Raw genomic sequence first — 21,259 nt, 5'->3', positions numbered from 1 at the left:
TGTCAAACACTATGTTTGACGAGTGTGACCAACCTGTCAATCTGTAGCATCGCTTGGAAAACGCTAGCATTTTGCAAGCCAATTACGCTTGCAAAATGCTAATTACGCTTGCAAAATGCTAGTTTTTCTGCGGGAAAAATCGCGGGAATTTAAAATGCGATTTTCCCGCGGAATGGAATTCCGGAACTCTCGCGGTAATTTCCACGAGAGTTCCGCTACGTGTGAACCCAGCCTCAGGGGAAAGAGAGGCAGTGCTATTAAGGCTGTGTTCACACACAGCGTTTTTTACTGCGGTTTTCACTATAAAACCGCTAAAAATGAGCTTCCCAGTCATTTCTATGCATTTTGCACTTTTTGTGCACATTGATGCATTTTTTTACCGCAAAGAAACCGCATCGCGGTAAAACCGCAGCATGCTAATTAATTTTGCGGATTTTTCCACGGTTTTGGCTTCTTCCATGCGGTTTGAAACCGCTGTGGAAAAAAACGCCGCAGAAAAATAGGTGCGGTTTCTGGGAAGGGATTCAGGTTTTTGAGCAGAAATTTTCTGCAACGTGTGCACTTAGCCTTAGGGGAAGCCAAAAAGAGAAGCCCGCAGCCTGGGGTCCCTGCGCTCTGGGCGGCGCTCCCACCACCTGTGCTGCTGCTGTCACACTGAGGAGCTGTTCTACACTGATAGAAGAATATGTAGAGCAGTTGGCAACAACAACCAATCAGCATTCCTCTTTCATGTCCAGTCTATATTAGCACAGGGAAAGCTAGACTCTGATTGGTTGCTACTGGCAACTGTTTCTCTGCGTTCTATTGGTGCAGGAAGCGGCCGTGCTCACCTTGCCGTGCTCGGCCCCTCACCGCCCGCAGTGCTGTGTCCCCCTCCCCGTGTTGTCAGCACGTTACTCCTCCCTCCAGTCCTCTCATCTCCTCCGTCCTCTCTATGGTGTCTCCTCCTCCTTCCCCAGTGCTCGCTGCTGCTGGTCTCCCGCCTGTCTCGCTGTCTTCACCTCCTGTCACTTTCCGCCACGCTCAGGCTCCGGGCCTCGCACCCACCATGGGCCTCAGGTGATAAACCGAGACGGCCGCCGGATTCAGCGGGCGGAGAGCAGAGCTACCGGAGAGCGTGGATTCCCGGGCCTGACCGGCCGCCCGCCGCACCGGGGGCCTGACACCGGGTGAGTCCGCTGTATGTGGTGCATGTGCGGGCATGACATGTGCCGCTGTCTCTCCCGCCACGGTCCCGGCTGTCACAGGTGTCACCCACGTGCTGTGGCCGCGGTGTCGTCACTCCCTGCGGGGATTTGGGTCGCTGCTTTTGGTCCAGTTCTGCCACCTGAGGGGACACGAGCAGTGACGTCACGGGATCGCTGGTGACGTCATCACACTGCTCATCGCCATGGCCTCCACGGGAGTATTGAGAATTCACTAGAGCCCCCAAGTCCCTGGGTGATGGAAAGCCTGGAGGGTGCTCTGTGAGGAGGGTGCCCACCGTGTCACGCTGTCAGCCCCCTTGAAACGACGTTCCCCAACAGATCCTCACCTGACTCAAGCCAGTGACGCCGATCTGTGACCTTTGGACTCCAGTGACCTCATTGCTCCCGTGTCTGTCTTCTCTGTGGACACAATAGCTTAATCTGCCCGAAACAGATGAGGCCAAAGCGGGGTGACCTCCATACGTCAGACTCTGCCCCAATGATGTGGGTAAAATCCCAGTCCCACTTTCTGCTCTTCATACTGCCCCATATTTTGTTAAATAAAACTCAATCTAAAAAATAACTTTAGCCCATAGTACATGCATTTAAATAGAAAAAAAAATATTCCCACATGTGAACTACCCCTGTAATGGAAACTATACCACGGTGTGCACCTCCCTAAGTGAGACCCTGTTCCTCTGACCACCGCTTGGTGTGTATTCTGGGAAACCCTGAGCATATCCATGGGGATCTGTGAGGCCTCCATGGGGCTGGTATACTGTGGACAGTAAAGTAGGAGACCTAATGGACTGTATATAGGAAATATGGCGGTATACTCCTGGATTTGCAATGTGACATCATTGGTGACGCATGACACCTGTCAATGTGTAATGTAAAATGTGGCATCTATTCCAGGTGACCTGAGCACAGCCTGTATGTCACTAGATCTGCTGCTCTTATCTCCACATTATGTGACAGGAAAGTTGGAAGAGGATTTTTGAGAGGAGTATAACCCAAGTGCTTACGTTTCCAGGTGTATGGAGCTTACCCTCATCAGCTATATACAAGCTGTGCACACAGCCAGCCTCCTTGTAGTCTATGACGATCCCGGCTGATGGCAGCGATTCCTGTGGACGACATCCATTGGGATACCATGTATCGCTGTCATTTCCCAGCCTGAAGGAATCAGACGCTGATGGCAAACCCCTGCATGTCTCTATTAAGTTTAGGTTACTAAACATCTTGTTTATGTGCTGATGGGGTTATAAGGTGGAGTCCTGCTCTGTCACTGTGTTTCTCCTTTGACCAGAGATTTCACTCCCTTTATGGCAGTAAACTGTTAATGAGAGTGAGCTAATCTCTGGAATTACCTCTTATCAGCCCTCTACCCTGCCCACACTGCATTTCTGCCTGATACCAGGAGCCATTTCTGTGGAAGATAGATTATTCATTCATTTGTGCAAGGTGGACTTTGTTCTGGCCCCCATACACATCAGAGAACAGTCGGCCGACCATCTGATCTATATGGTGTCCTGCAGACAGATGTTTCTGGGAGATCGCAAAATATTTAGATCTGAGAGTCCTCAGTGGTTGATACCATCTTTTCAGTTAGCCATTAAAAGGTAGCACATTGCAAGCTTTCGAGACTACTCGGGTCTCTTCATCAGGCATTGACTAATACAACGTCTAAAGAATCATACACAACACAGCGCAGAAAAAATGCAATAGATAGACAAGTGACGTTAAGCAGAACTATCATTGTGGGGTCGAGTGATAGACAGTTATGGCCATAAATATTGGACCAGTTCTTAGATAAGGAGTGAAAGTTTTATTGTCCTCTGATTGGGATCTGGTCATGTGTGGTGATGGTCTTAGGAGCAAATTCTGTAAAAAGACATAAATCCATGCGACACATCCATTCCTGTATCAATCTGGGAGATTGGGCAGTTAATATTATGACTGATCATTTCATTCGGGAGATAAATGGCAGCTGGAGGAACCTGTCGGCTCTTATTCTCTATCCACACTGAAAACACGCCAAGCTGTCCTATGTGTTGGCCAATTGTTGGCTGTCAGTTATCTTGTGTTTGGGCTCCTTAAAGCGGTTGTCAACTACATTTACATTGATGATCAACCTATGAATTAATCATCAATTTCAGGTAGTTAAGGATTTTGACAAAAGACGACAAGTGTTATCCCCTCTGGCAGTGGCCGGATGTAAAGTGTCCAGACCTGCATTTCACTAAATGACGCGGCTCCATCACACTGTCATTGCAGCAGGGCTGTGGAGTCTGAGTCGTGGAGTCGGAGTTAGTTTTGGTTGGAGTCGGTAGAAATGTTCCGACTCCAGCTTTAAAAAAAAATGTATTAATATTTCATAATTGAACTTTCATATGAATTTTATAAATGTTACTCAAATATATGTTCTATCAAACTATGAACAACAGTGATAAGCAGTTCTGCTGGAGATAGAGACATTTCTTACTTCTTGTGTGTCACTGTTCTCCACTGCCCTTATCTAATCTTATACTTGGTTAACCTCATGCTGCCCCAACCCCCCTACTTACAATGTATGAAACTGAAAGTGAAAATGTGTTGCAAATTCTTAGTAGTAAAGCTCCTCCTCTAGACTAGATCATACTAGGTGTGCGTCTTCCAAGCATCTCACAGCTGCCTGCTACTCAGAAGAGGAAGACTGTAAGAAGTATTATCCTTTCAACAAACTTTGCATCAGTTAACTGTGAGTACATGAGGAATAATAACAGTATTACTGACCACTATATCAGTTGTACGACCTGGCAATAATTTTGTACAATTGTTTTTAGGAAAAATAATTGTCATTTGGATTGTGAATGCAGAATTAAAAACCTGAGTGTCAAAGAAGCATCACATTAAATCAGCTGTATTTGAACATTTCACCATCACTCAAGATAGAAAACATTATGTCTGTCAGTGTATGACAAATGATCCAGACGAAAACAAATGCTGTGAAGCCAAGATGAGTGCATATTCAGGCAAAGATAAAAATGCTCCTACCAGAGCTTCTAATCTAAAGACATTTACAGCGCTTTCATCCAGAAGTACTGAAAGCAGTGGATGAGAGACTGCATCCAAACCAATGAACCAGTGCCCAGCTCTTCCAGCCAAACAAAGGAGCAGAGAACTTTGCAGCCATCAGTTGCAAGATATTTTGTCAGTGACAAAGTTACTGTGACAATGACAGTAGATACATTTAAAAAACAGATCATAGAGCTTGTTGTAAAGGATAGTGTGCCTATTTCATTATTTTCACGACCAGCTTTTATGTGTCTGAATGGGGAAATGGCCCGCAAGCTTGGTGTTTCTCTGGAGAGAGTATTAGAAAATTAGTAATCGAAGAAGCTTTTAAACAAAAGGAAGAACTTTAAAAAAACTCTCAAGGGACGCTTTCTGTTTCTTAAAATGGATGCCTGCACACGTCACAGAGTGAACTATTTTGCCATCAATGTCCGATTTGTTTGTGACAAAAATGAAATAGTTACCAAGACATTGGCAGTAAAAGACACCAAAGCTCATCACACCAGTGAGTTTCTCCAGGTCTTGGTGGAAAAGGTTCTGCAAGACTATGAACTTAAAAAAGAGCAAGTTCTTTCTGTCGTAACTGACAATGCTTCAAATATGATAAGTACTATTAAGCTAATGAATGAGAGTAATGATGGTGACCAGCAACTAGAAGAACATTCTGGGTCCACAGACACAGAAATGTTTGAAATAGAGGAACACAGTATTGTAACTGAGGAGCAAACTGAAGTTGCTTCAGATGAACAGCAACATGATAGTTTAGATCTTGTTGAAACTGTGTCAATATGTTCTTTCATTCATCACATGCGCTGTGTTGTGCATATGCTACAGCTGGCTATAAGAGACAGTCTGCAAGAAGGACATACTGCTGCACTGATTGGCAAGGTGAGAAAATTGGCTACTGTTGCCAGAACCCCTAAAGTTGACTCAATTTTGAAGAGACGTGCTGGAAAAGGGGCAATTATTGATCAAGCCACACAATGGGGCAGTACTTACTTAATGATTCAGCGCTTGGTTGAACTGAAAACCTTTCTTGTAGACATGGCTAACCCTCAACTGACGCTAAATGAAAGTCAGTGGAATCAGGTGACTGAGCTGGAAAAATTGCTAGAGCACCCATTTACAGTGACTAAAAAATTACAAGCAGAGGACTTAACTCCAGGTATTTTCTTAAAGGAGTGGAAGAACCTGATGTTTCGCCTGTCCCAAAGAGGAGGGTTAATTGCAAGTGGCATTGCTACATTAATGAAACGGAGAGAGGAGCTACTATTACAAAATAACATTCTTTTGGCAGCTGTTTATGTAGACCCAATGCATCGGATTCTTCTAGATGATCAACAGCTAAGTAAAGGAAAAGAAGCTCTGTTTGAAATAGCAGTAAGGATGAAAGGGTTGCAGAACAGTCAGGAGGAACAAGAAGAATTTGGTCGTCCTGCCACATCTTCACCCTCATCATCAACTGATGAAGAATTTAATTTCGAAAAATATTTGGATCACAAGGACCGTGAAAAGCGTTCCCGCATAGAAGAAGAGTCCTCCCCATCAAGGAACACAGCCAGTACATTTCAGCAGAATTTTTCATGTGCACTAAAAGAAATTGAGAAATTTGACCGTTCATCAAAAATAACAGTGCAACAAGTGATTCCTCTGTATCCTGACATTGTCAGAGATGTTGCCCGAGTGGTTACTTCTTTGCCACCAACACAAGTTAGTGTAGAGAGGTTGTTCTCTGCTCTCAAAATAATTAGATCAGATTTGAGGGCATCCATGAAGGAGGATCTGACAGAGGCAATACTTTTTCTGAGGACAAACTTATAGATTTCTTCTTAACTGCATAAAAGTATTTATTGCATATTTACTTATAGTTTAGAAAAGTTTATAAAAGTTATTTGCTATATTCTAATTGTATTCTAATAAATGTAGTTTTTGCTCTAAGTGGTCTGATTACTTATATGATGGTGAGAAACTGAATAAGCACGATGTTTAATATTTTACAACAGAAAACTTGTTGTTATGAATTGGCCATTTATGAAGGAGCCTGAGTCGGAGCCGGAGCCTGATAAAATCCAGGAGTCGGAGTCGCAACTGTGGCTTACCGACTCCACAGCCCTGCATTGCAGGTCGGTTCATATTGGAAGTAAGAGGGATGATCTGCAGGAGCCATTAGGGTACTGTCACACTTAGCGATGCACCAGTGATCCCGACAACGATATGGATCGCTGGTGCATCGCTAAGTGGTCGCTAGTGAGCTGCCACACAGGCAGATCTCGCCAGCGACATAGCAGCGGTCGGCGATCCTGACGTCCTCCTGCCCGCGTCCAAGCGTCGCTTGTTGGCGCCACAGGAAGCCCAGCAGGAAACTGATGACTAGAAACGGCCCAGGCCGTTCTCGCGCGATCAGCGATAACCAGCGGGTAAGTGTCACACATAGTGATATCGCTAGCAATATCGCTATAATGTCACAAAACCAGTGACGTTATAGCGATATTGCTTAGTGTGACAGGCCCTTAGTGGCCACCAAACATTGCGACAAAGCTGTGCTGTTCTGCTCCGTGCATCTGGTGTAGGTGACAACTGATCGGTGGGGGTACTGGAAGTTGCACCCCAACAGATTTTATATATTTATGAGCTATCTGAATGATAGGTCATTGATATAAAGGTAGTGGACACACACTTCAGAATGTGGAATTCTCCTTTTTCCAATAGTTGAGCTCTGTAGATCTGTTACAGCTTTGTTTTGTACCGAGTGGTTATAGGGTGGCTGCAGTGGTTGATGAGGCCTTTTGTAGTTGTTGGCTGCATGCTCCATCATATACGGTAAGGGTATGTGCACATGTTGCGGATTTGTCTGCAGATTTTTCTGCGGAATCTGCAGAATCCGCAGGTCAAAATGCCTGCGTTTTACCTGCGGATTTACTGCAGATTTCTAGTGGATTTAGTGCGGATTTCACTGCGTTTTAACACCCGTGGATTCCTAGAATGGAATAGGTGTAAAAACGCTGCGGAATCCACACAAATAATTGACATGCTGCAGAAAATAAACCGCTGCATTTCCGTGCAGATTTTTCCGCAGCATGTGCACAGCGTTTTTTGTTTTCCATAGGATAACATGGTACTGTACACCGCATGGAAAACTGGGGCTGATGAATCCGCAGCGTGTGCACATACCCTTACCAGACGTCTCTGCAGGTATCCTGCTCTGTGAGCTTTGCTTCTGGGGGAGAATAGTTGGTGGAGGGCGACACCTCTGAGTACTGGGCTCTGCATACTGTACATAGCCTCTAATACAGAAGAGAATAAATTTGGGGACTGCACCATAATAATCTGCTTATGATGAGTCCCCACTGAGTCTTCCTAATATATAACCCTGAATCATCATCTTCAAATGTAACAATTATTTATTTTACTTGTGGAATTAGTGTCACTAAAATGCAACACTTAAAGACACCAGCATCTCTCTCCCCATTGGGCTCACAATCTAAGTTCCCTATCACTATAACTTTGCCTGGGTTTCCTCCCAAACTCCAAGAACGGGAAGAACACACAAACAGGTGCAGATGTCGCCCTTGGTGGAATTTGAGTCCAGGACCCCCAGTGCTGCCCATGTGATAACATTTTTAGTAGATGGTGATTGCTTCCACGGATGGAGGTGGGCGCACATCATATAAGGTTCATTGGTTGTATAAACATAACCCCCATCATGATGTGCCCCCTGCACACGCCTCTTTCCATAGTAGCTGCATATTTTGTGCCCTATAGAGGCCTTGCCTAGTCATTAAAGGGTCATTCTGATAATGAAATGAATGGGATGTTGCTTGAGTTTAGCGCAATTTCTGGTTGGCAAGTGCAAAGAAGTCTAGAATGTACAATCTATAGTAAGTTCAGTAAATATCTCTCCTATAAGAATTGTGCAGGAATGGCATTTTGTAACCCCCCCCCCCATTTTCAGGCGCGATCCATATCTTGATTGTAAAAATCAGTTTAGCATATTCTGAGAAAATCCTGCTTTGAAATCACATGCGCATGAGCTGCAAGTGCTTCAGGGTGGGACATTGCACTTGCCGCTCTCTCTCCTGCCCTCCCTCCCATTCCCAGCTCGCTTCTTGTGTCTGACAGTGACTTGTCTTCCCTGACCTGTCAGGTGGACACAGGAGGCAGCATCCATCTAATCTGTCCGGGCACCTGTAGTAAGGGAATATGGCAGTCATCTGACTGTTGTGGTGTATGTGTGGCACACATATAGATGACAAATCGACCATGTCCTGTCCGTTTTACCACATAGCCCATAAATCACACAGGCACGATCATCCTTCTGATGTCTGTTTTCCTCGTGCATATTATTCTGTATTTCTACTTATTGACCGTATATCATTATAGTCTATGGCTTTCTGAGATGTATGTGTTTTTTGCATCAGAGACCTGTCTGATTTTTTTATGAGTCACAGGTCAATCAGCCATACAAGTCTGAGTCCATGAATATCAATGATGGCATCTGTGTACTGTCTGTTTTTACCATTGTAATGGGTCAGAGAAGTCTTGGTATTTTACTTGTACTTTTTTGTATATAAAAAATACAAATGGTTAAAAGGGACACAATGGTCATATACGTTCTCATACAAGGAAGAAGCAGTTCTCTAAACTTGGCTGAGATGTATGAGGGTTTTTAGGATGCTTGGGCTATATATATTTCCTTCCTATAGTCATCATACCAGGTTTATCAATGCTCGAATTTTTAGTCTGTAATTGTTTTTTTACACTGGAAGTCAAGATTATCCTGAATGAACTTTCCTACTTGTTTCAGGGATAATGACCCTGGCTAAACAGATTGCCAACCACTCAGAACAAGCAAGAAGGTAGTTTGGGTGAAGTGATCCTTTGTGCTGCACAAAATATCGTTCTCGGCAGCTCGTCATTTATAAACGGGACTGTGCTGGCGATAACTCTGGCAGCCTCGCTGCGCATCAGAACAGCAGTCTGTCTGTGTAAATGGGATATTAAAGAGCTTATCTAGGGCTATTTTTTTTTTTTTTTTTTTATACTATGGGCCTACGAACTTGTAGGCCGGTAGGTGCTAATTACCTGCTGCATGTTGAGCCCAGCACCAATCTCTGCCGGCAGCTCAATCGCTGGTAGGAGTGGTTGGTGGGCATTCTGAGCCGGCGCTGGGTAGAACAGGCAGGTAGTTGCCTCTTTTAGCAAATGGCTGCCTGTTAGTTTTTAAGCCCATAGTAAGGATTCTTTTACACTTGCTGTGTTTTTGTGGCCCCAATAGATTTCTATGGGGCTGCAAAAACGGCCCGCAAAAATACATCGGAGCGCCGTATGGCCGTGAGGGCCGTATATACGGCCGTGAAAAAATATCGAGCTTGCTCGATATGTTTCACGGCTCACGGACACGGCCTCCATTTAAATTGATGGTACCGCAAAAACAACGGTGGCTTGTTTTTGCGGTGCACCGTATTTGCGGATCACTGTTTTTTTTGCCTCCAGTTTGTTACAACAGGGAAAAACTGCGACCTGAGTTTTTTGCAGCCCGTTTTTGCAGAAGACCACAAAAATCACGGCACTACGGCCCGTAAAGAAGAAAAGAAAAAAAAAAACCCCAGCAAGTGTAAAAGAACCCTTAAACAAAAAAAGATATTCCTGGACAACCCCTTTTAATAACTGCTGGGCAGTCTTTTCTGTTTGTGTAAACTGACCATTAAAGCGATATCCACACATGGTTTTTTAAAACTGACCCATGGTGTCATTGATCCATACAGATATCTGCAGATGGGATGAGAATTGGACATGCTCTGAATCTCATGTACCTGTTTTTAAAACTGATGTGTGGATCAGTGAAGCTTTAGGGTATGTGCACACGTTGCGGATTCGTGTGCGGATTTTTCCGCACAGAATCTGCAGGTAAAATGACCTGCGGAATTACTGCGGACTTTGTGCCTATTTGGCCTGCGTTTTTACACCTGCAGATTCCTAGAATGGAATGGGTGTTAAAAACACTGTGGAATCCACACAAAGAATTGCCATGCTGCGGAAAATAAACCGCTGCATTTCTGCACTGAATTTTCCGCAGCATGTGCACAGCGGATTTTCATTTCCATAGCCTAACAAGGTACTGTACACCGCATGTGAATCTTTAGTGAATCCACAGGGCCAAATCCGCTGCGGATCCGCGCACATCCGCAACGTGTGCACATAACCCTTAGGAGTATGTAATATGAGACCAGCTGTATTACATAGTAGCTATAACTTCTCGTATTTTTACTCTTTATGTGGAGCAATTTGTGTAAATAATCACAATATTACGTGATAAAAGACCAAAGCCCAACCCATCGGTTACCTGCTGAAATATTGTAGTGAAATGAAAGCTGAGGGATTTCCAGTCCACATTTAGCTCTGATGGCCGTGCCCACTCCCTGTGTGTTCTCTGTGACTTGTAGAGAGGTTTTAGTTTCCAGGATGGACCGCTCTGGACATGATTTTTATAGTCGTCTCCAATCATTTTCCCTACCTTTTTATTTAAAGGGAATCTGTCACCTATTTTTTTCGTACATAAGATGCGGCCACCGCCATCAGGGGCTTATCTACAGCATTCTGTAATGCTGTCGAGAAACCCCTGATGTAACCTGAAAGATAAGAAAAAAGAGTTATATTATACTCACCAGGGGGTCCGTCCAGGTCCCATGGGTGTCGCGGTCCGGGTCCGGCTCCTCCCATCTTCTAGCGATGATGTCCTCTTTGCTTCCCGTCACAGCTTCGGTGCAGGCGTACTGCTCTGCCCTGTTGAGGGCATAGCAGAGTACTGCAGTGCGCAGGCGCCAGACCTCTCTGACCTTTCCCGGCGCATGCGCACTGCAGTGCTCTGCCCTCATATACGAAAAAATAGGTGATAGATTCCCTTTAAGTCTACCAACTAAGGGATTTGTGATTTTATTTCCCTAGTAATAGGTTTTGTGTGGAAGCTGCTGCAGATGTTTTTCTCAGTCTGCTTATAGTTTCCTACTCTTCTGCTTTCTCCACCTGTCACTGAAGAGATAAAACTGCTGATTTTATGCCATGTAAAACTTTGTAGGCTATTTGTTTTTCATGCAGTGAAGTAGCGGTGCAACTTATCTACAGTCTAGCAGTAGTAAGGCCTTATGCACGGCGCTCTATTTTTACTATGTCTTGTAGAGCGCTGTCTTATGTATGGCTTTAAAGGGCCATTTACACAGGGCAATGATTGCACCAACTTGCCTTGCCAGTCATTGTTCAGCGATAGAACGGCAAACGATAGCGCGCTAGTTTGTTGGCTGCTAGAGGACTTCTGTAGTGCCAGCTTTTTACAGTGGCACATCAGAAGGGGGAATCCTGGGGGCCGTGCCCCTGCCCTCTGGGGGGGGGGGGGGTGAATCCTGGGAGCTGCGCCCCTGCCCTCTCGGGGGGGGGGGGGGGGGGGACTCCATAGAACTTTATGGCAGATTGAAAAAAATAAATCAAGCAAATGCAAAATTCAGGAGCAGTGGGGAACAAAATAAGAGCAAAATCTGGCAACTTTTTATCTGAGTTTTTTTAAGTATAAATTGCAAAATTAAAAGATTTGGATCAAAAATATTTGTAAATAATTGAACTTTACAATACGTTTGAAATTGTGGATCACTGCAGTCAGCAAACCTTATCTTCTATTACTGTCTGTATCTGAAATTAGTAACTCCTTGGATTTCAAGTTCCCCATTATCTGCATAATGTTGTGTATTGACCACTAGAGGGAGTGTGAGGATTTGTGGTATGATTGAGGTAATTCCTGCTCGAGGTGTTTGGGGTATACTAACCTTATGATGGCTTTGATTTCTCTTTTCTGATATCAGAACAGTATTAGTTTTGTTCCAGCAGAAAGGTTGATGACTAGGCAAACAACCATTGCCCACGTAAACACGTTCCCCAATCCAATGACAAACGTTGCTGTACAGATAAAAAGACAAGCTATGATCTCGCTACTGATCACATGCAGCACCTGTGATTGCTCTATATGAATGGGACTAAACGAGTTTCTTGAAGATTTGTGGTAGTTTGCGGCATGAAATCTGCCTGTGCTCAATTGTATGCTGTATTGCTTGCACCAGTCTGCTCCTATATCAGCTATAACGTTTTGAAGCGCTTAAGGAATGTCAGTGTCAGTATTTGCGGCAGACTTTTTTGCAGTGAAGACCAGAGTGTTCTCCGTAAAAATGCTGTGAAACTTTTACTCTAGTCTTTTTCCTATTCATATGAATAGATGAAATGCAGTGAAAGAATTGATGTTACAGATTTGAAAAAAACGCTTCACAATTTCTTTTGCACATGCACATTAGATGCTTCAAAAGAAAAGGGTAGGGTCAGTGTCTATTTATTGTGGCTAATGTGTGTGTACTGCTACTCTAAAAATTCCCCAGTGACCAGTGTGAAAATTGCAAGATTTGTATTTTTTGGGGGTTGTTTCATGAACATGTCTGCAAACTGAAGCATCTGTCTGTCATTTTTACTCTTTGGGACTTTTGCTTCATTCAGGGACATTTGCCCACTCCTTTTCTACCTTGCATTCTTGTGTGTTTTGGGTATTTTCAGTCACATAATATACGGTATATGATGTATTGCCCAGCACTTTATTTTTTATTTTTGCGGCTTTGTGCAATTGGCTCTCTGTGATACACCCTGTTGTCTTGTTTCTATGCTTGTCTAGTTTTAATGAATCCGGTTATGAATAAAGTGAATGATGCACAGTTTATGATCCATTCCGCACATTGCTGTATTGCTGGCACTTAACACTTCAGCGCGTCAGACACACAATCATCACTTCCTTTTTAGATTTGATTTATATACTTTTGTCAGTTTTTATTGCCATATTTAAAAAAAAAAAAATAAAAAAATTAAAATATTTTTTCCTCAATTTGCCATTTATCCCCAACCCCTGAGCTAAGCAGTAAGTAATTTTCTGATATTGACTTCTTTGTCCCTTAAATCTATAGAAGTGTTAAGTTTGTGCACCAGAGGGACCGAGTGAGCAATTGTTGGGTGACTGTTGTTATGTGGACATCTTAATGACTGACAATGTAATGATTCTGTAAGTCTGTGCTGAAGATGGGTGTGCAGATTACTTGGGGCTTGTGTACTGTACTGACGGTAGGTAAATATAGCTTGGCAGCAGGACTGGTGTTAGCGGCAGGCAGACTAGGCTGCTGCCTAGGGCCCCCGCTCCCCCAGGGGCCCCCAGCCAGTGGTGTGCTGCTAATAGCGGCACACCACACGGCCTCTGGGAACTGTGAGTCAGGGAGGCCCGCCCATGCCAGCGCTGCCCCCCCCCCCCCCCCCCGCAGCATTCAACTGTATCGGCATCATAGGAACCGATACAGTTGAAGGCAGTGATTGAGGAGAAAGCGTCAAATGCTCCTCCCATTATTCCCCTCTGACACTGCAGGTGTGCGATGACGTCACTTCATCGCCCACCCAATGTGTGCCGGGCAGTGCTGCTGCTGAAACCAGAGCAGAGAGCCTGGAGCAGCGTGGGGGACGAGGAGAGGTGAGGATTGTGTTGTTTTTTGTATATATGAGTGAGTACTGGACTGTGGGGCTTCATTATATTGTATGGGGGCTACATTATATTCTATGGGGGGTGGGCTGTATTATGCTCTGAGGGGGCTGCATCATACTCTGAAGAGGCTTTATTATACTATGAGGGGACTACATTATATTCTATGGGGGTCTGCATTATATTTTGAGTGGCCTACATTATACCCTATGAGGGGTGCTGCATCATACTCTGAGGAGCCTTTATTGTGTGAGGGGGGGCTACATTGTATTGTATGAGGGGGCTACATTATACTCTATCGGACTATGGGCAGTGCATTATATTATATGTACTATGTGGGACCTGCATTATACTGTATTGAGCACTATGGGGAATACATTATACTATATGAAGAACTATGGGGTACATTAAACTATGGAAAGTGAATTGTACTACATGCAGGACTATGGGGAGTGTATTATACTTTTCCCTTCACCCATGACAGCACCACCTGAGAGAGGGATCCGCCCCGCCAGGACAGGAACCTACTGAGACATAAGGGGCGGCACCTCTCCCCCGCTTCAGTTGGGTTCCTGTCCTGGAAGGAATCCCACTGTGGCGGTGCCTGTCATGGGCGAAGAGAAAAGATAAAGACCCAGGCCCGTCCCGGCGCGGGAAGAACAGGTAGCTTACCTGTAGCGCCGGCCGTCGGGTCCTGGAAGCGCAGTCCCCGGGGTCCCTGGGGCTCCGGGTTCGTGCGGGCGTGGATGGGATCCCGGTGGCTCCGGGAAGCCCCCACCGCGCCGCCCTCCCCTCGCGCACGCCGCATCTCGATCCCCGTGGTAGGGGAGAGACGCTGGCGTCTTCCGGCCGCTGACGTCAGCGGCGCTTGGAATGCTGGGTGCGCCGGCTGACGTCAGCAGAGGGCGACGGTGTAATGGCGCCGGGTGCGACGCCGGCTTTCTGAAGCGCTGGGCCGGCGGTCGCAGGGGGGAGGGGAGGAAGACGCTCACCAGGCGGAGGCATGCAATTTAAAAGAGGAAAGACAGCTGTAGATCGGCGGTGCAAGATGGAGTCCGAGCAGGAACGTTCAGCGTCCCTGCCTCCCTCACAGCCCTCTGGCAGAAAGCATGGAAGCCATTCAAGCAGCAGTCTCCCCAGCCGCAGGTCGGGGCACTCCTCAAGGTCCAAAGAGCGCGGGTCAGGTGCTCCGACGCAGCCTCCAAATCCGGTACCCTTGATTACGGGTGGTGAGTGATCTTCATGAATGTCAGCAGTATATTAATAGGGGGTTTTTCTATTGTATGCTTCACCCTGTAGGAAAGGCCCAGAAAAGCAGGAAGCAAGAAGAACAATAGGGATTGTGCTATATGTAAATCTCCCCTAGCAAGAGACTGGCAAAAAGATCTCTGTGCTTCGTGTATTCAGCGGACTATGGCGGAGGAAGCGCCTAGTTTCGCAGCCAATCTAATATCTGCCCTCAGGTCAGAAATGGAAGGCTCAATTAAGTCCTTATTGAAAAAAGGGAAAAAAAGCAGGAAGGATTTCCCTAGTTCCCCCTCAGATTCCGCATCAGTATCATCTCAGGCGGAAAAATCATCCTCCTCAGACTCCTCAGATAGTGACACAGGGGGAAAGCCATGTTTCCCTGTAGAAGATACAGATGCCCTCCTAAAGGCCATTAGAACCACAATGGGCCTACAGGAAGAAAGGGCGGCTAAAACCCTAGAGGACGTCATATTTGGGGGCTTCAGGAGAGGAAAAAACGAACCTTTCCAGTAAACGCGAAAATCCAGGCGCTTATTGAGGAGTGGAAAAAGCCTGAAAAATCGGGGGCCCTTCCATCCGCCTCTAAGAGACGATACCCCTTTGAATACAAGGATACGGAAATATGGGACAAAGTCCCAAAAATAGATGCAGCGGTGTCCAGGTCTTCCAAAAGGTCGGCCCTGCCCTTGGAAGACGCAGGGGTTCTTAGAGACCCGCTAGACAAAAAAGCGGACTCATATTTGAGGCACGCATGGGAGGCGACAGCAGGAGGTCTTAAGCCGGCGATAGCGGGCACCTGCACGGCACGCTCCCTCATGATCTGGCTGCAGCAGTTAGAAGAGAAGCTGGCGTCAAGGGTCCCAAGAGAGAAGATCTTATCAGACATGTATCTCTTGCACGGGGCAGCGGCTTTTCTGGCAGATACCTCGGCGGACTCTATGCGATTGACAGCCAGAGCAGCGTCACTATCAAATGCTGCTAGACGCGCGTTATGGCTTAAGGGCTGTCCGGGTGACCTTCAGTCCAAGGCCAAATTGTGCTCTCTCCCCTGCGATGGCCGATTCCTGTTCGGCAAGAACTTGGACGATATTCTGGAGAAAGCAGGCGATAAGAAAAAAGGCTTCCCCAGATTCCCTATGGATCAGAGGAGACAGCCCTTTCGGAGGGGGAGATTCAATAGGGGGCGTCCTCCCGCTGACAGAAGAAGATGGGAGGATAAAAAGAAAAAAGAATCAGGGTTTATGTTTGGTGGAGGCACCTCCACCTCCAAAAAGTCACCACAGTGACGCCAGTATTCCAGTAGGAGCGAGATTGGCACTCTTTTTCCAGGCCTGGGAAAAGATCTCCTCCAACACCTGGATTCTGAGCATCCTAAAAGAAGGCCTGAAAATCCCCTTTATTCGTCAGCCAAAATCCGTGGTCGTCATCACACCTATCAGGAAGATGACCGAAGAACAACTGGCCTTAGAAACAGAAATCCTGAGCCTGATAGACAAGCGGGTACTGTCCGAGGTGCCACGCTTACAGGAAGGAAAGGGGTTTTATTCACCCCTTTTCCTAATAAAAAAACCGGATCAGTCGTTCAGGACAATCATAAATCTCAGACGCCTCAATCTACGGATAAAGAACCCGACCTTCAGGATGGAATCAGTAACTACGGCAGTGAAGCTGCTACATCAAGATTGCTTCATGGCCGTAGTCGATTTAAAGGATGCGTATTACCACATCCCTACCCATCCAGATTACCAGAAATACCTGAGGGTAGCACTTTATATTCAGGGCACACTAAGGCACTTTCAGTTCAGGGCTCTTCCGTTTGGCATATCCATAGCCCCGAGGGTCTTCACCAAGGTCATAGCGGAAGTGACAGCCTTTCTCCGGATTCACGATACGGTCATAATACCATACCTGGACGATTTTCTTATAGTGGGCAGTTCAGAGGACCACTGTACAGCACAGCTGACTCAGGTGATCAACACCTTGCAAGAGTTAGGGTGGATAGTCAATTTCAAAAAATCAAAATTACAACCCCTAAAGAAACAGACCTTCCTGGGATTTATACTGGACTCAGAAAGGCAAGAGTGTCTGCTCCCAGAGTCCAAGATAGAGAAGGTGCAAAATCTAGCCTTGGCGGGCCGAAACCAACCATGTATGACATTAAGAAAAGCAATGTCCCTGCTAGGTACCCTAACATCCTGTATTCCGGCGGTCAGGTGGGCTCAGTTTCACACCCGGCAACTCCAGGGGGAGATACTAAGAGCACAAAGATCGCTAAGAGGGCGTTTGGAAGGAAAGCTGGAGCTTTCCTTAAAAACCAGAGACTCTCTCAACTGGTGGTTGAACGAGACAAATCTGACCTTAGGAATACCATGGGACAGACAGGCGACAGATATAATTTTAACAGATGCAAGCTCCTCGGGGTGGGGGGCACACCTAAGGGGCCTCATAGGTCAAGGTTCCTGGACACCTCAAGAAAGGAAGGCATCCTCCAACCTGAGAGAACTGTGGGCAGTGGGCAAGGCCCTAAACCACTTCATTCCGCTACTCCAGGGTCGAGATGTACGCATCATGTCAGACAACAAGGTAGCAGTGGCATACATCAACCACCAAGGAGGGACAAGATCACACTCCTTAATGGAAGCAGCAACAGACATTCTGAGCAGTGCAGAGGATCACCTACACTCCGTGACAGCCCTACACATAAAAGGGGCAGAAAACATAGAGGCAGATTTCCTGAGTCGCAATACCCTGAGGCAAGGAGAATGGGCGCTAAACCGATCCATTTTTCAAAAGTTAATTCAGCTTTGGGGGGAACCGGTGATAGACCTCTTTGCAAACAAGCACAACAGGCAAACAGAAAGGTTCTGCTCTCTAAACCCAAGAGAAAACCCATGGGCAGTGGACTCATTGCACATCCAGTGGAACTTCAGACTGGCTTACGCGTTCCCCCCAGTAGCTCTGATCCCGACTGTGGTAAGAAAAATCAGAAACGATCAAGCCAGGGTGATTCTAATAGCTCCATTTTGGCCAAAAAGGCCCTGGTTCGCTCTGCTACGGAAGATGTCCCTCTCCGATCCTTGGGTTCTGCCAGAAATCCCGGACCTACTAGTTCAGGGTCCAATATTGCACGCTCAGGTCAAAGGATTCCATCTGACGGCGTGGAATTTGAAAGGTCGCTTTTAATAGATAGGGGGTTCTCCCCTGGGCTGGTGGCCACTCTGCTAAAAAGCAGGAAACCGGTGACTACTAACATCTACGGCAGAACATGGGATAAGTTCCTACAGTTCTTGGGTAAGCCGTTAGGGAAAGAACCCCCGATTAGTGACATCCTAGAGTTCTTACAATCTTGGTTGCAGATGGGGTTAGCAGTAAACACACTTAAGGTTCAGGTGTCGGCACTAGGGGCGCTCTACAATTGCAAACTGGCATCAGATAGGTGGATAGCCAGATTTATTAAATCCTGCCATAGAGCTAGGCCTATTCCAATACCTAGAATAGCCCCCTGGGATTTAAACCTGGTGTTAGAAGCCCTTACAAAAGAACCGTATGAGCCATTACATCAGCTACCCCTAAAGTTTTTGACCCTAAAAACGATCCTGTTAGTAGCCCTCACATCAGCCCGCAGGATAAGCGACTTACAGGCTCTCTCAGTAAATCCTCCTTATACGCAAGTCTTTCAGGATAGGGTAGTGTTAAGAACAGACCCCAGTTATCTGCCCAAGGTAGTGTCAGATTTCCATCGGGGTCAGGAAATTGTTCTTCCATCCTTTTGCGAAAATCCAAAAAATCTGGGGGAAGAAAAATTCCATAGTCTGGATGTTAAAAGAGCTCTTGTAGAATATATATCTGCCACTAGCCAGTGGAGGAGGTCACAGTCCCTATTCGTAGCTTTTCAGGGTGCCAGGAAAGGCTATGGGGTTTCAAAAGGGACTATTGCTAGATGGATCAGGGAAGCCATTAGTGTAGCCTATTCAGCTAGTGGTATCCCGATTCCTGACGGCATCAAGGCTCATTCCACCAGAGCCGTGGCGACCTCCTGGGCTGAAAAGGCAGAGGTATCAATCGAACAAATTTGTAAGGCCGCTACCTGGGCCTCACCTTCAACCTTCTTTAAGCACTATAGATTAAATCTATCCTCCTCTGCTGACTTAACCTTTGGTAGAAGGGTGCTGCAAGCGGTGGTCCCTCCCTAAGGTGTTTCGAAGTCTCCAAAAATCTCTCAGGTGGTGCTGTCATGGGTGAAGGGAAAACCACCATGGTTACTTACCGGTAGCCGGTTTTTCCGGAACCCATGACAGCACCCGTACATTCCCCCCCTTTTTCACTGTATGGTGTGCACAATTAGTAGGGTGTTTTGAGTGTTGTGGTGTTGGATTAAACATGTAACTAACCGGGAAGTCCTCTCAATGCTCTGTAACCCAACTGAAGCGGGGGAGAGGTGCCGCCCCTTATGTCTCAGTAGGTTCCTGTCCTGGCGGGGCGGATCCCTCTCTCAGGTGGTGCTGTCATGGGTTCCGGAAAAACCGGCTACCCGGTAAGTAACCATGGTGGTATTCTAGCTGAAGAGCCCGGCGCTGCCCGGGCATAGTAACTACGGTTAGTTATAATAAACTAACCACATAGCCACATTCACTATAATATCCCACATCATCCAGTCAGCCAGAGCTACCAGACTACTGCCCCTAATATCCCACATTGTCCCGTCAGCCAGAGCCACCGGACTACTAATATCCCACATCATTCCGTCAGCCAGAGCTACCGGACTACTACCCCTAATATCCCACATTGTCCCGTCAGCCAGAGCCACCGGACTACTAATATCCCACATCATTCCGTCAGCCAGAGCTACCGGACTACTACCCCTAATATCCCACATCATCCCGTCAGCCAGAGCTACCAGACTACTACCCCTAATATCCCACATCATCCAGTCAGCCAGAGCTACCAGACTACTACCCCTAATATCCCACATCATCCCGTCAGCCAGAGCCACTGGACTACTACCCCTAATATCCCACATCATCCCGTCAGCCAGAGCTACCAGACTACTACCCCTAATATCCCACATCATCCAGTCAGCCAGAGCTACCAGACTACTACCCCTAATATCCCACATCATCCCGTCAGCCAGAGCCACTGGACTACTACCCCTAATATCCCACATCATCCCGTCAGCCTGGGGCCAGAGCACTGAGTGGAACGGTCCTAACTTCCATACTGGGGATCCCTTTAAGAGAGGCCTGGCATCAGAACCAGAGCGCTGAGTGGAATTGCCCTAACTTCCATACCAATGATCCCTTTAAGAGAGACTGGGGTCAGAATCAGAGCACTAAGGGATTTACCCTAACTTCCATACCAGGAATCCCTTTAAGAGGGGCCTGGGATCAGAACCAGAGCGCTGAGTGGAATTGCCCTAACTTCCATACCAATGATGCCTTTAAGAGACACTGGGGTCAGAACCACAGCGCTGAGTGGAACGGTCCTAACTTCCATACCGGGGATCCCTTTATGAGAGGCCTGGGGTCAGGTCAAATCCCTCAGAGCTGTGGTTCTAACTTCCATACCGGGGATCCCTTTAAGAAAGCCTGGGATCAGAGCCCTGAGTGGATTTGCCCTGTCTTGCTTACCAATGATCCCTTTAATAGAACCCTGGGTCAGAAAGCGCTGAGGGATTTTCCCTAAGGGCCCCATCACACAGCGATCTCGCTAGCGAGATCGCTGATTTTGTAACACATCAGCGATCTCGCCAGCGAGATCACTGTGTGTGATGGGGATCAGTGACCGGCCCCCCTGCCGGTTATCGCTGATCGTGCTCAAGCGGCCTGGGCCGTTTTTCGATCGCTGGTCTCCCGCTGCCCAGCACTCATCGTTTACATTAGAAACCAGCGTCGCTGGGGCTGTCTAACGATGTCCCAGCAATCCCATCCATGTCAGATCGTTGGTGGGATCGCTGGGACATCGTTGTGTGATGGGGGCTTTACTTCCGTACAGGAGATCCCTTTAAGAGAGCCTGGGGTCAGTACCAGAGCATTTGAAGGCAATTGCCTTGACTTCCATGCCAGAGATCCCTTTACGAAAGGCCTGCAGTCAGTACCAAAACGCTGAATGGATTTGCCCTAACTTGCATACCAATGATCCACGGGATGGGGTGATTCATTTGTCATGTGCTCCTGTTTGGGGGGCAGACAAAGGCTGGGAGCTTATGTTCCTGGGGATGCTA

General features: G+C 46.7%; 1 protein-coding gene across 2 annotated transcripts in view; it reads left to right on the top strand.

The window, feature by feature from the left end:
- Nucleotides 1-786: 786 nt before the first annotated feature.
- Nucleotides 787-21,259, top strand: part of ATP13A3 (ATPase 13A3) — a 192,748-nt gene continuing 172,275 nt past the window's right edge. For both annotated transcript variants that reach the window (XM_073578686.1, XM_073578684.1), the window contains exon 1: nt 787-1,169. The gene's annotated coding sequence lies outside the window, so the exon portion shown is untranslated. The remainder of the gene's footprint in view (nt 1,170-21,259) is intronic.

The sequence above is a fragment of the Dendrobates tinctorius genome, unplaced genomic scaffold, assembly GCF_039654945.1.
Source record: "Dendrobates tinctorius isolate UK_male_01 unplaced genomic scaffold, ASM3965494v1 ptg000060l, whole genome shotgun sequence".
In the NCBI taxonomy this organism is placed as follows: domain Eukaryota; kingdom Metazoa; phylum Chordata; class Amphibia; order Anura; family Dendrobatidae; genus Dendrobates; species Dendrobates tinctorius.
This window is presented reverse-complemented; position numbering and strand designations above follow the sequence as displayed.